The 13,476-nt window shown below is 39.2% G+C and overlaps 1 protein-coding gene across 2 annotated transcripts in view; it reads left to right on the top strand.

The window, feature by feature from the left end:
• ACTA2 (actin, alpha 2, smooth muscle, aorta) overlaps positions 1 to 13,476 on the top strand; it is a 67,487-nt gene that overhangs the window by 3,103 nt on the left and 50,908 nt on the right. The window lies entirely within an intron of this gene.

Below are 13,476 nucleotides of genomic sequence, written 5' to 3'. Positions count from 1 at the left end.
TTTGGATAATACTATCATTACTGAACCTGAATTTGGACACACTGAAGGTTTCAGTATTCCTTTGGCATCATCCACCAAGCTGTGCACCTCACTCTGCCGCCTCTCTTCCTTCCCAGTTAGATTCAACCCATTAGTAACACATTAATAACTCTTTGCTTGGCTCACTGTTCATCCTTCAGGCTTCCTCTTAGTTGACATTTTCTTCTGGAGCCTGTTCGGGCCCTCAAATCTAGGTTAGGTTACCCTCCTGAGTGCTTTCCATCATCCTGTGTTTTGCATCTGTCACTGCACTTACCAGCAGTCTTGTAGGTGTTGACTAGTTTGTCTCTGTTCCACCCTTCAGTAGACTGTTAGTGCCATGAGGAAGACCCTGGGTGTGCCAGCCTTGTGCACACACTCTGAGCATCTAATAGACACAGAAAGAAGTGGGACAGGGAGGATGGTATATGGGCATTCTCTGTATTATCTTTGCAACTTTTCTGAAATCCCAAAACTATTCCAAAATAAAAAGTTCATTTAAATAAAAAATGTAAAAAGAAGGAAGGAAAAGAGGTGGGAAGGAAGAAAAGGAGAGGTAAGGGAAGAAGGAATGGAAGGAGGGAAGAGAGAAAAAAGGGGAAAGGACAATTGACAAAATCAGTATCTCTTAAATGTGAATTATAAGCCAGAAACTCGCATATGTGGATCTTCCTTACTTAATACTTATCATTATAGCCCAGTGAGGTGAGTGATTATTAAACTTACTTTACAAATTAAAAAAAAGTAGCCAAAAAAAGCTTCAGCAACATTGGCAACGTTGGTTAGTTAATAAACAGCAGAGTCAGGAATTAAACTTGGTTATTCTTGCTTCCAAGGTCCTGCTCTTTCTATGCCATACCCCCTTCCCCTACCTCCTACCCTTGTACATCTAATTATCCTCAAGTTCAAGGAGATAGGAATAGGTGCTGTGTGCGGAGAAATATGTTTCACGGTCAAATAATCTTAGAAAATTCTGGGTTAATTTAATTTGAAAACTTTCTTAATCCAAAACTTCTCAGGGCCTTTAACATGCTAATATTAAAGGGTGGGGTAATTATGTATACTGTTCCCCAAACTTCTTTGTCTATGGAACTCTTTGAAGAATCTATTGAATGAACACCTAATAAATGCTGGTGTTTCTGGGGAAAACAGTTTGGGCATCTCTAAAGGTTATTTTTATTTTGCCAGCATACTCCTGAGAGTCCTTCAAGGGCAAAGTAATACAATCTTAATAATAGAATTTCAGGTACTCTACCAGATGTTGGAGATATTTTGGACAATCATCCTTTTTCAAACCATACCATATAAGTTAAAGCTTGTTTCTTGTATTCAAAAGATATCCTGGTTTCTGAACATTCTGAATAACATTTAAACAAATATCTGACTATGTAATAAACTGAAAGAGTTAAGATTAAAAAACAAACAAACAAAAAAAAAACTTCTACATCTTTTTACCACTAAGACTTTTGTTATTTTCCCCTTTGGACCTAATATTTTAAAAATGTTGTCAACCAAATTGTTTTTACTAAATAGCAACAAGTTGATTTTAATAACTCCCAACTGTAGTATATATCCATGACTGTTTATCCTGCCTTTCTCCTTCTTCTTCTTCCTGGTAATAGTACTTCCAAGCTGTCTTTAGAAAAACTGTCCCTCTTCCCTTTTCTTAACTATTTGATGTGAATGGTTCTTTTAGTCAGGGTTCTCTAGAGAAACAGAACCAAGAGAATGAATAGATAGAAAGATAGATAGATAGGAGCTGGCTCACATGATGGTAGAGGCTGGCAAGTCCAAAACTTTAGCATTGGCCAACAGGCTGGAGACCCATGAAAAAGTTACAATTCAAGTCCAAAGGCAGTCTGTTGGCATAATTCTCACTCTCTCAGCGGAAGTCAGTCTTTTTTTTTTTTTTTAAGTCTTCAAGTAATTGGATAAGGACTGTTGACATTATAGAAGGCAAATGTTTTACTCAGAGTTTAAAGATGTAAATGTTAATCCCATCCAAAACACAGCTTTACAGAAACATCTAAGATAGTGTTTGACTAAATAGCTGAGTGCCATGGGCTAGCTAATTTGATACATAAAATTAACCATCACAGTGGCATTGGTACCAATCCCAGGGCTTGGGTATACACGTAGGTGGAGGGAGGTAGTAGGTGGGAAACATGACTTGGCTTAAGTCAGTCAGCACATCGCATTCAGTTGGAGTAGATTTTGGGACCGTTACTGGAAACACTGGGACACAAACCCTTTATTTTTCACTGGATTTGAAGTAGAAATATGTGAGATGTGAAACTGATGTGGTTGGTTGTGAAGGGAGCTTGTGGTCCTGCCAGAGCTGAAAACAGTCAGCTCATGCTGAGAGGAAACCACACTGAGAGGAAACCATGCTGAAAGATCAAGGTTGGTAGAGTCATCCAAGTTCTGGGTGCATTTGGTTCTGAAATTGAACTCTGGCCCCCCCCCCCCACCCGCCACCTCCCCTCCCCCCGCCACCCCCACCCCCTACCCAGTTACCCAACTCTACAAATTCTTAGTTTTTGCTTAAGCTAGATTCTTACAACTAAAAAAATCTTAACTGATAAATTATCAGAACTTTGATCTGTATAATAATTCTTTTGTTATAAAAGTTAATTGTTACAAATTAGCTACTCTAGTTTCAAGCTCAAGTGAAGATAATTGCATAAACAATCCTGTAGACCGCTGAGTATCTAGGGACATTACTTCTCCTACCAAAGAATTTTTCTGTCACTAGAGGGCGTCAGAGCCCACAGCAGCCAAGTGACAAAATCTATTAATAATTGTTTCTACCAATTAACAGAAATGTGTATGGGTTCTTGGGAAAGGAATAGAGAGGAGGGAGATCTTAGATTTGGATAGGTAATCTGTGAATCTAATCATATAGACATTTTCACTTCCCAGAGAACATATTCTTTCCTACAGGATTAAAGAAATGACATATGCAAAGCACCTAGTACACACAATAAATCTAATTTTTACTTTTACATTGCTTTTCCTAAATGAAGTGCCTTCACAAGACAAATTGATAATTTGGGGTCACAGTTCAGATGGAAAAAAAAGTAAGTTAAATGGCTTACAACCACTTTTCCTGAACTACTTCCTTCCTCCACTACTTCCTTCCTATACTTCTTCCTTCCTGCACTACTTCCTTCCTGTACCACTTCCTTCCTTCACTACTTCCTTCCTACACTACTTCCTTCCTGTGCTACTTCCTTTCTATACTACTTCCATGCTCACATTCCTGAAGGCTAGGGCAGCACAGGTCTAGTAAAAGTGTCCTAAAGCCTAACTCACCAGGGCTGGAAAGCTTGGCCACCAAGATATGGAGCAAATTATTAAGTCTCCTAATTTTTCCCACTATGAAAACTGGTATACGAACCTACCTGTTGAGCAATGGCTGAAAAATGCAATGCAGTAAAGAATGTTTAGACTGTGGCAACTAAGAAGCAGAGAGCAATTGGGTTAGTAGGGTGAAAACATCTGTTCTGTGGACCCTGGCTTCTTAATCCAATTGAGTACCCCTCCCCTGACATTTTTGCATATGGTGGTCCCCTGAAAACACAGATATTCTATGAAACCAAACATGAGAAGCATGCCTACCCCCTGGGTGTTAAGAGCTGACACAAGGAAAGATAGGGACCACTTTTCAAGAGGTGTTGATTTGGGGGCAGATAAAATTTAATCCTGAGTGGGCTTAGCTTAAGGCAATGTTTCTTCAACTTCAGTCTATTTTGCCATTTCTGTAGTCTACTTGTATATACTAAATATATATTTAACTAATATGTATTTTTAAATCAACTTATTTTGTTCCCTAAGTCATTTCGTTTTTAAAATAAAACATTACATTATAACCATAAATGGAAAATCAGCATTCCTTGCCAAAAATAGAAGGTATCCATAAAAACAAATATGCCACTATTGAAACAAAATATTTGCCTACATGCCAATAAAAATTGTTTCCCAAACTACTAGTGGCAAGGGCATTATACTTCTGGAAAGGTTGGCTTAAGACATGGCAGCGCCTTCTCCCTGCTTTAGACTTCCTCCGTGCCCCCAAACAACCTCCAGAGAAAAGACTAGCTAGTGTGGGCCTCAGGCCCTCCTCATGGGACTGGAAGGGAGGTGACTGGAAGGAACAGAATGAGGGAGGGGCAGTCATTGTCTCCCAAGCCCCTCTGGTGCTGGGGAGTGGGATAGGGGTGGGGGACTCTTTACCAGGGCACCAGCCTTTCCTTGTTAGAAAAGGCTGAGGGGACAGTTTGAGGGAGATAATGGATGGGTAGGGAGGACTACAGGGAGTCCTGCAGAAATAGAGAGAGAATGTGGAATGGGATGTTGGAGGATAAAGGGCAGGGGAGCCCAGAGCACTTGGGTAGAAAGGAGACATAGATGGTTTTCTGCAGAAGGTAACCTTAGTCAACTAATACAATAGTGGTATTAATATCTAGTTAAACTGAGAAAGGAGAATGGGGAGTAAGAGTTTTTATTTGGATAATGTGTGTATATGAGCATATAGACATTTTCCTCTCCCTGAGAACACCCCCGAATTAGCAACTTGTCCTATGAAGGATAGCATCTCTAGATATAAATCCTAGTTCAGTTACTTCACTAGATGTGAGAAGCTGTGCATAATATTTAACATCTCTCAGCCTCAATTTTCTCACCCGGTAAATATAAGTCTCTCCAACAGTAATGATATGCCCAGATAGATTCTGGAAAATAAACTTGGATATTGTTATTTTATTTATTTTATTATTTTGTTGTAGCAATTTGCCAATGGCCCCCTAAAGACCATCACCAACACCTTTCATAGGTGACAACTGATATAGTCCCTGCCTATATTGCCAACTAAATGCCCTTTTATTTACCCATACTGCTTTCCTCCTCACTAGGCTAGACAGCATAAGCATTGCCTGTCGCCTAACATCTTGGCTTCTCCATGAAGAATACCATATTTTTAAAACTTTCCAGAAAATAACTAAAAATGAATCATTGGATCAGTCTCTCCCCTCCCATGGTCTCCCATTATTGCCTCTGATCAGGTCTGAAGGTGAGAAGGTGTCTTTCTCTCTTTCTCTCACTCTAGCTCTTGCTCTTCTTCTCCCTTTCACTCTGTCTCTTCCTATATGACTTGCCCATTTAGACAGGCCCAGTGGTTTCATGAATAACTAAACACAAGAAGTCAAGAAAGGCCTGGCTCAGAGAGCATGGACTATGTCAGTCTTTTGAAGTTCCCTTAGTGTATTAGAGCAAAACAAAAATCAACACAATATTGAACCAGTTTGCAAACACTGTGGGATATCTTGTGTTTTCATAGAGCAAATAGATGCATTTAATACTTAGAACTTAAATGCAGAATCACATTTGGTGCTAGTGTCGTTTGCCACTTGATATATGACACTAGTGTGCTACTATCATTTAAGGCCCTTCATGGATGTGAGGTGTAACCCATTCCTACTCACTCTTAATAGATTCTGACCTATACAGGCAGAAAAGTAGTGTGGGAGACACTTCTGGGACCATAAGATCAACACCTCCCACTTCAGACTCTTCTCTACAACAGCCCTAGGAGACTATGCCAGCCTTAGCTTGACTCCTTCCAGCACTGGCTCCTACTATTTCTCAAGGCAATTTATTACATATCAGAACACTTTGCAGTGGTTAGAAATTCTCCCGATGTTATAACTTCCTATAGTTTGACAAGTGTTTGCTCAACATCCACTATACAAAGAACACTACTTATAAACAGAACCGGAATAGCTCCTTGTAAAAGGAATGATAGTAACCCTCCCGTCACCTGACGTAGGAAGAGGCATTTTACCGTCTGAAAACTCCCCACAAACTCTACACAAACCTGCCTCTAAAGAGTTTTTTGTCCAGGCAACAAGGATATCTAGGCAGCCTGACTCTCTGATCACAGTAAACTGAGGGAGAAATTGAGGCCTTTACCAGGCTTTACACTGAGGAAAGACACTAAGCAGGCATTCCTCCACCTGGCTTTGACATCCTCTTAGAATTTCCAAGTCATTCAATGGGTTTATCAAAGTTCTTCCTGAAATTTCCTCAAATTTATTTTTAGTTAAGTCAAGTAAATCAAATAAATGTTGAGAAGAATGGTTTAAAGGGACAGATATTTAAAAATAAACAAAAATAAGATATCAGTAATATCTAATGTTTACATAATGTCCAGAACATTTGTGTGTGTGTGTGGTTTTTGTTTGTTTGCTTGTTTTGGCATACCTGTTAACTTATCTGAACCTTACAACTCCCCATAAAGCAGATACTGTTACCATCCTATTTTATAGAAAAGAAACTGTTTCATAGAAAAGAAACTGTTACCATCCTATTTTACAGAAAAGAAACTTGGAATGACTTGCCCAAAGTCACACAGTTACTAGGTGACAGAGGTGAACTTCCAAAGCCTGTGCTGAATCCACTTCCTCTTCAATTACCTCAGTGGCCTTATCATCAAGATGTAAACTCCCTAAGTAAGTACAAAGCTTTCTTGCTTTGTTGTTCTGTTGAACACACGGTTTCCGGTTGATTAATACCATACTCTTGTCACATTATTTTCTTAAATTCCGGGTCATATTGATCAAGATCATAATACAGTGAGCTAAGGGAACTCTTTCTTGCACTGAGGAAGTCTGTTAAGTAAGAATTTTTGCTGTTAATTTTCAGTCCTCTATCTAAGAATCATAGCTCACATAGCCATGCAAATTGGATTGAAATAAAGATAACCTAATTAAGATAGTGTGGCCATAACTCCACACTCTAACTCAGTGCATTTCAAACCTCAATATGGATATAAACTACCTGTCAATATTATTAAGATTAATATTCTGATTTGGTAGGTCTAAGAAGCGTGAGGTTATGCATTTCTCACCAGCTCCCATGTGATGTTGATGCCACCTTCTGGAAAGGACACATGAAGTAGCAAGAGTCTTTGCTCAGGGAAACCACCCGTCAGTTCAGTTGTTTACCTCAAACAGATAAGGACAAACCAACCCCACTTTTACCACTTTGGCCAGTTTTATTATTATTACAGCACTTCTTTAGTGGTAGTAGATGGGAAATGTGGGGAAATAAACAAATTCAATAATCTCATTATAAACATATTTGTATCCAGTTTCAATTTAGCTTTATATTATACTACTTAGGCCGAATTTTTTCTTAGCAGAAACAAGTCTTACTTGACCACATAAATACATTTTCCTATCAAGAAAAAAAACAAAAAAAAAAACAAAAAAAAACAAACTTAGTTCATTTTCAAAGACACTGAGCTTTTATTTCTGTGAACAGCAAGAAAACTGGCTAGAAGCCTGCTGAATTCCTCAGCCAATCAGGATAATGTGACCATAAATGTCCATGAATTTCCCCCCTCAGTGAATCTCTGCCTTTTTTATTTCTGTCGTGGGACATGTATTTTACAGTTCTGTACCACATGTTCTGCCTTTTATGTCTTACTTTCCTCTTAAAAAAAAAATTAAGCTCGGTAAGATCTCTCATCAAATAATCCATTGTCTTTTATGTTAAAAGCTGTTCACTTCATACACATACAACTTTTAATTGCTTCTTAATGATAATACCTCTCCATTTAGATCACTTAATATGAGCTGGGTACCATTTAGTGGGTTTTATAAATATGATTTCATTCAATGCTCATAAAAATCTTGGGAGGTAGGTCTTCTTATTGTGTGCATGATATAGGTGAAACAATCATGGGCCCAAGCGCTTAAGGATCTTGCAGTAATCACCCAACCAGTAAGCAGTAGAGCTGGGATTTGAACCAAAGCAATTGCTTCTCACATATAACATACTGCCTTCTTGAACCAACACATACCAGTTAATCGAGCATTCACTACGTGTTAGACCCTTTTATATATATTAACTTATCTAATTCTCATACTCACACCTATAGGGAAAGAATAACTTTCCTGATTCACATAAAGAGGTAACTCGATCAAGTTCATGTGTCAAGTAAAGTTACCTTCTGGATTTGCCTGACTCTAAAGCCTGGGCTCTTTGCACAGTATCATGATAATTCCTATCTTTATAGTGAATGGGACGGTTTGCCTCATTGCTGTTTTTCATAGAAAGCCCATCTGAAACCTTTACATACCCAGCACAGACTGAAACACGTAGTTTCTGGAACTGGGACTAAATTACTTCGCCCAACTTTTTATCCACCGTTTCCCCCATCCAGCCACTCTCTCACTCCCCACAGTGTTCCCTTCCCAGGACATGATGCATCTCCCACCCTGCCCACCCCACTGCCTGTGGTACCGTTAACAAAGCAGCTGTTGGATTGAATTGGGAACTGTCCCCTTTTTGACCTTGGTTTTTCACCTGTCCTAGGATCACACCTCTTCAATTTGCCTTCCTTTCCATGGATACTAGTCTAGACCTCACCCAAAATGAAATTTACTATCAACTTTTCCTGGTGTGAATATAATTAAAAAGTATAAATCACAATGATGGAAGATAAAGCAATGGCCAGTTCTTTTAAAAAAAAAAAAGTCATTTCTCTCTTAACCCCATGGTTAATAAGTAGCTAATATTTATCAAGGGTTTAACTGCACTGGAAAAGTGCTTTATGCATACAATGTCTCATGTGATTCTCACATAATCTTAACATCTAATATTATCCTCATTTTACAGATTAAGAAACATAGGTTGGGTGAGTTTAAGTAATTTGCACACAGCTAGTATGTGGCAGAGCTTGGGTTAGGACACAGGTCTGGAGGCTCCAAACCGAACATCCGGTGGTCTGGCCCCGCTCTCTCTTGGATGTTGCTGGGCCTGCCCTTTGCTTGTGCTGACTTCCTCGCAGTTGGCCTCCCCATGCCCTGTTCCTACTCTGTCATTCAAACATCCCATCTGGAAGGACCCTCTTCCTCCATAGTCCAAATCCCACTTTTCATATTAGGCAAAACCAAAGCCTCCTCTGACTCACTTTATCCCTTTGTGACCTTTCCAAATTTAGAACTTTCTCAGCACTTTTGAGGAGGGAGTGAAACTGATTTAGCATTTGGAGTCTGGGAAAATTATCTCTCTCTTTTTAAATTTACACATCAGATAAATCCAGATGCATTTGGAATTGAGCTATTCCATTCTTTCTTATTCCATTGTAACTGTACTTGACTTTATATGGCTTGAGTCTCATTCCTAATCAGAATGCAACTTGCTCCAGAGGGGGGACATATTGGTCACTTTCTTTGAATGGAGGCTTTGAGCTTAAGTCTAAGATCCCAACAATTTTCCTTAACTAAACGAATACTTATGAGTACCTACTTTGTACCATGGACTGTGTTAGGCATCAGGGAATAGCAGTAGGCAGGATAAGAACATTCCTTGCCTTCCTGGACCCTACAGATTACTGGGAATGACAAATTAGATTAATTATAAGCATCAGGCCTGGCCTCTCTTTGCCTGTGAAATGCATCTCTCTTTTGACTCACCAGACACCACAGTTCTGGCTCTCATTTATCCCTGGCTGTTGCTTCCCTGCCACCTTTACTGTGGTTATGTTCAGTGTCCTGATGCTTCCTAAAGTGCTCTCTTCAGTCCTCAGGTCTCCTAGCTTCAAAGATGGCCTGAAGTGCCAACCATCACCTCTTCCCAGATGCTCTTCAAATCTACACCTCATGCCCTGACTTCTTAGTTTTACATTTAAAGTGCATTATGTTTAATTTCTGCTCATGTTCCACTCACCACCTTGAATTTTTATCATGCCTAAAACTCAACTATTTCATTTCTATCCAGACCAGAAGGGTGAGAAAAGTAGAAGTGGTGAACAAAACTTAAAAATTAATAAATGAAATAAAATTTCCAGTGGAAAGAAGTCCACTTTATCTTTCGGCTCATCTGGCCATCTTCTGAAACTACAGACTTTGCAAATTCGCTTTGCCTTTTTCTGCATCTGTCAAGCTCCATAAATAGCTTGGAAGCTCTTTGAATGTAAGAACTATATCTTCTAGGCCGGGTGCGGTGGCTCAAGCCTGTAATCCCAGCACTTTGGGAGGCCGAGACGGGCGGATCACGAGGTCAGGAGATAGAGACCATCCTGGTTAATATGGTGAAACCCCGTCTCTACTAAAAAGTACAAAAAAAAAACTAGCCGGGCGTGGTGACGGGCGCCTGTAGTCCCAGCTACTTGGGAGGCTGAGGCAGGAGAATGGCGTGAACCCGGGAGGCAGAGCTTGCAGTGAGCTGAGATCTGGCCACTGCACTCCAGCCTGGGCGATAGAGCGAAACTCCGTCTCAAAAAAAAAAAAAAAAAAAAAAAAAAAAAGAACTATATCTTCTATTATTCCATTTTGCCAGGATCTACCCCAAAGCCTTCGTAGGTGCTTTACACACGTGTGAGGGGGTGTGTGGTGAGGACACAGGCACTAGAAATGACTTTTGCTGTTGCTCTCTCGATCCTCCTGGCGTTTGATTAGAGAGTCAGGACTAAACACATGGCTAGCAAATTATACAGTCAAGCACATGTAACTTTTTCTGATTGAATTGAGTTTGGATTTGTCCTGATTTTTGATAGAAGGATCAAAACCATAGCATCTATGCTGTCCTCACCCCATCTCTCAGGATGTATAGACTTGTTAAGGAAAAACAACGTCATCAATAACAATTAAAGAGAGGGACAGTGAGAGAGAACAGCCCTTGTTTGAGACTCACATTCTCTTTCCCCATACTTCATGAGGGTTATTGCTGCCTATGCTTATTACTGTTTAAAATAATCCCAAGATGAGTAGCCTGCATTTTAAGGGTTCTTGACAATTATTTGGCCAGACTCTCATCTCTCCCGAATGCTGGCATCTTCTGCTTGTGAACATCTCTCTTTGAAGGCAGCAAGAATCTGGTCTGTGGTAAGTCACAAGCCTTCCCTTCCTAGGAGCCAAGGCTGGCAAGGCACCCTGCTGCAGAGCCAGGAAACTCACTGACCCCATTTTTTTTACTGCATTTTTACCTCAGCGCTCACTTTCTTCCCTCCCTTATCTCTTCTCCCCAGACCCGTACACTTACACACAACTTCATAACCCATTATAACTTAAAGCTTAGTAGAAGCTAAAGAATCTATGCTTTTAACTGTACTTAATTTTTATCCATTTTTTCAGTGTTTCAGGCAGTGGACAGTGTTTCTAAACATAAAAAGGTTTTCTGAGCTTTCAGTTTTCTGATTTGTAAAACAAATGTTAACAGAATAAACTTTATATGCTTATTAGGAGAATTAAAGGAGGTTAATTCATAGAAACGATGCTATGCAGTGCCAGAAACAGTAAATTCTCCATGAATATTAATTCCTATTAATAATAATAATAGAGAAGAGATCAAATTCAAAGACAGAAAGAATAAGGACGGTTGCTTCTAATAGCTTCAGGTATTATAGAAGGCTTTTTGGAGAAATTACTGTTAGACATGGAACAATTTAGCAAGAATTTGTAGAAGAGAGGACTCATTTTAATAAACTCCCCCTCTGTAGGTGACCCAGACACCTAGACATCTTCGGTTCCCTGAAGTAGAGTGAGCTGGAGCCCACGAGTAGGCCCATCTCTCAGCATGAGCCTGACTGGTTGTCACTTCTTCCTGTTGAGATTGGCTTTCAATAGAACAGAATCTTTTCTCTCTCTTACCATTTTCTGACAGGTCAGAGCAAGGGTGATGAAAGCCCGAGCAGATTAGCAGAGTACAACAAATTTACTCACAGTTATGTTTTCTCAACTTCACCCACTTATGTGAAAAGAACAGTCAAGAGCTTATTTTAGATTTTTTAACAACTCAGTCCACACAAGCGTTAATTCATTAGGTGTCAAAAGAGCAGAAAATAAGCTTCTCCTTTGGGATATGTAGGTATACATTTTACTTCGAATCTAAAGGAATCTGGGGAATGTGGGCAAAAATTACCCCCACCAGATACAAGGATCTCAAGCACAATGCAACTTCTCTACAAACATCAGCATTGGTTTGAACCTCTAAGAAGTTCTAATAATATTTAATGAAAGAATTATTTTATTCAATTTTCAAACTTCAACTCTACCCAACACCTGGAACTTTACATTTGGTTTTATTTAGTAAAAATATTTTCAAGAAATGCTGTTCAACACTTTATTTCTATCATAGCTTCTTAATTATGAATACAATTGTGTTAATTTAAAATTATCATCAGTCTCAATACTTGGCATATATTTTAAAATAACACAATATCACTGAATTACTGCTCATTATGTTCAGGGTACGTTAGAGATATATTAGTCATTTTCAATTTAGTGGAGAGGAAGTGGGTTTTTGCTGTAAAACTACAAAATTTTAGGGTCAAAACACTTGAATTAGTTCAGTACAATGGAAGGACTTTTCAAATGTAATTAATGTACTGATTTTCTCCATTCTGCATGATCCTCATAATGAACTAATATATTTTCCTTGGCCATATCAATCCTTTTGTTAGAGACTAAATAGTTTCCCCTTGTTTACTCTGGCATTTGTGATAATATCGATATATTAATTATATGTTATCCATTACCCCAAGCTTGTCCAACCCATGGCCCGTGGGCCACATGCAGCCCAGGATGGCTTTGAATACAGCCCAACACAAATTCGCAAACTTTCTTAAAACATTATGAGATTTTTGGCGATTTTTTTTTTTTTTTTTTTTTTTTTTTAGCTCACCAGCTGTAGTTAGTGTTAGCATATTTTATGTGTGGCCCAAGACAATTCCTAGTCTTCCAATGTGGTCCAGGGAAGCTAAAAGATTGGACACCCCTGTACTATATATTATATTATCACTATAATTAATTGATAATAGAAATTATGGTTGGGTCTTAATCTGGATGGGGCATAAGATTCAGTGGCTGGGTCATTTGATCTTACCTCAAACTTGAGAGAGACATCAGATTTTGGTGACAATTAATTTGTCAGTCAAATGAAGAGGGACAAAATGAGGCTTCTATTAATCTCACTGCATAGCATTATGGTATAACACAATGAGAGTAGTACTATATCCTAACAGTGCACTAAAAACTCCCCAAATCTAAGCGTAGAGGACAGATTCAATGGAGCTGAGCCTCAAAAGCTCAAGTCACCAAGGCACCTCCTGCTCTGTCAAGTATCTCCTAGTTTGTGGCCTTACTTTAATTCTTGAATATTTATTAAGAGGCCACTATGTGCCAGGCACTGTTTTATGACCTGGAGGTGCAGCATTGACCAACATTGAAAAAAAAAAAAAATCCTACTCCCTTGGAACTTACGATCCAGAGGAAAAGTAGTCAGGGCCCCATTTTCCTAAGCCCAGAGCCCACACATTTATTTGCTAATAGCTGCCTTTGCCCTCAATGCCCCTTCCTATACCCTCTCTCCTGCTCCACCTGATTCTTTACATATTGGAGCACTGGGAAAGCAGGAATGACAGGAAAATTTTTATTATGTCTAGTCTGTAAT

The sequence above is a fragment of the Theropithecus gelada genome, chromosome 9 (genome assembly GCF_003255815.1).
Source record: "Theropithecus gelada isolate Dixy chromosome 9, Tgel_1.0, whole genome shotgun sequence".
Classification (NCBI taxonomy): domain Eukaryota; kingdom Metazoa; phylum Chordata; class Mammalia; order Primates; family Cercopithecidae; genus Theropithecus; species Theropithecus gelada.
Note: the sequence above shows the minus strand (reverse complement) of the source record. Positions and strands in the feature narration are given on the sequence as shown.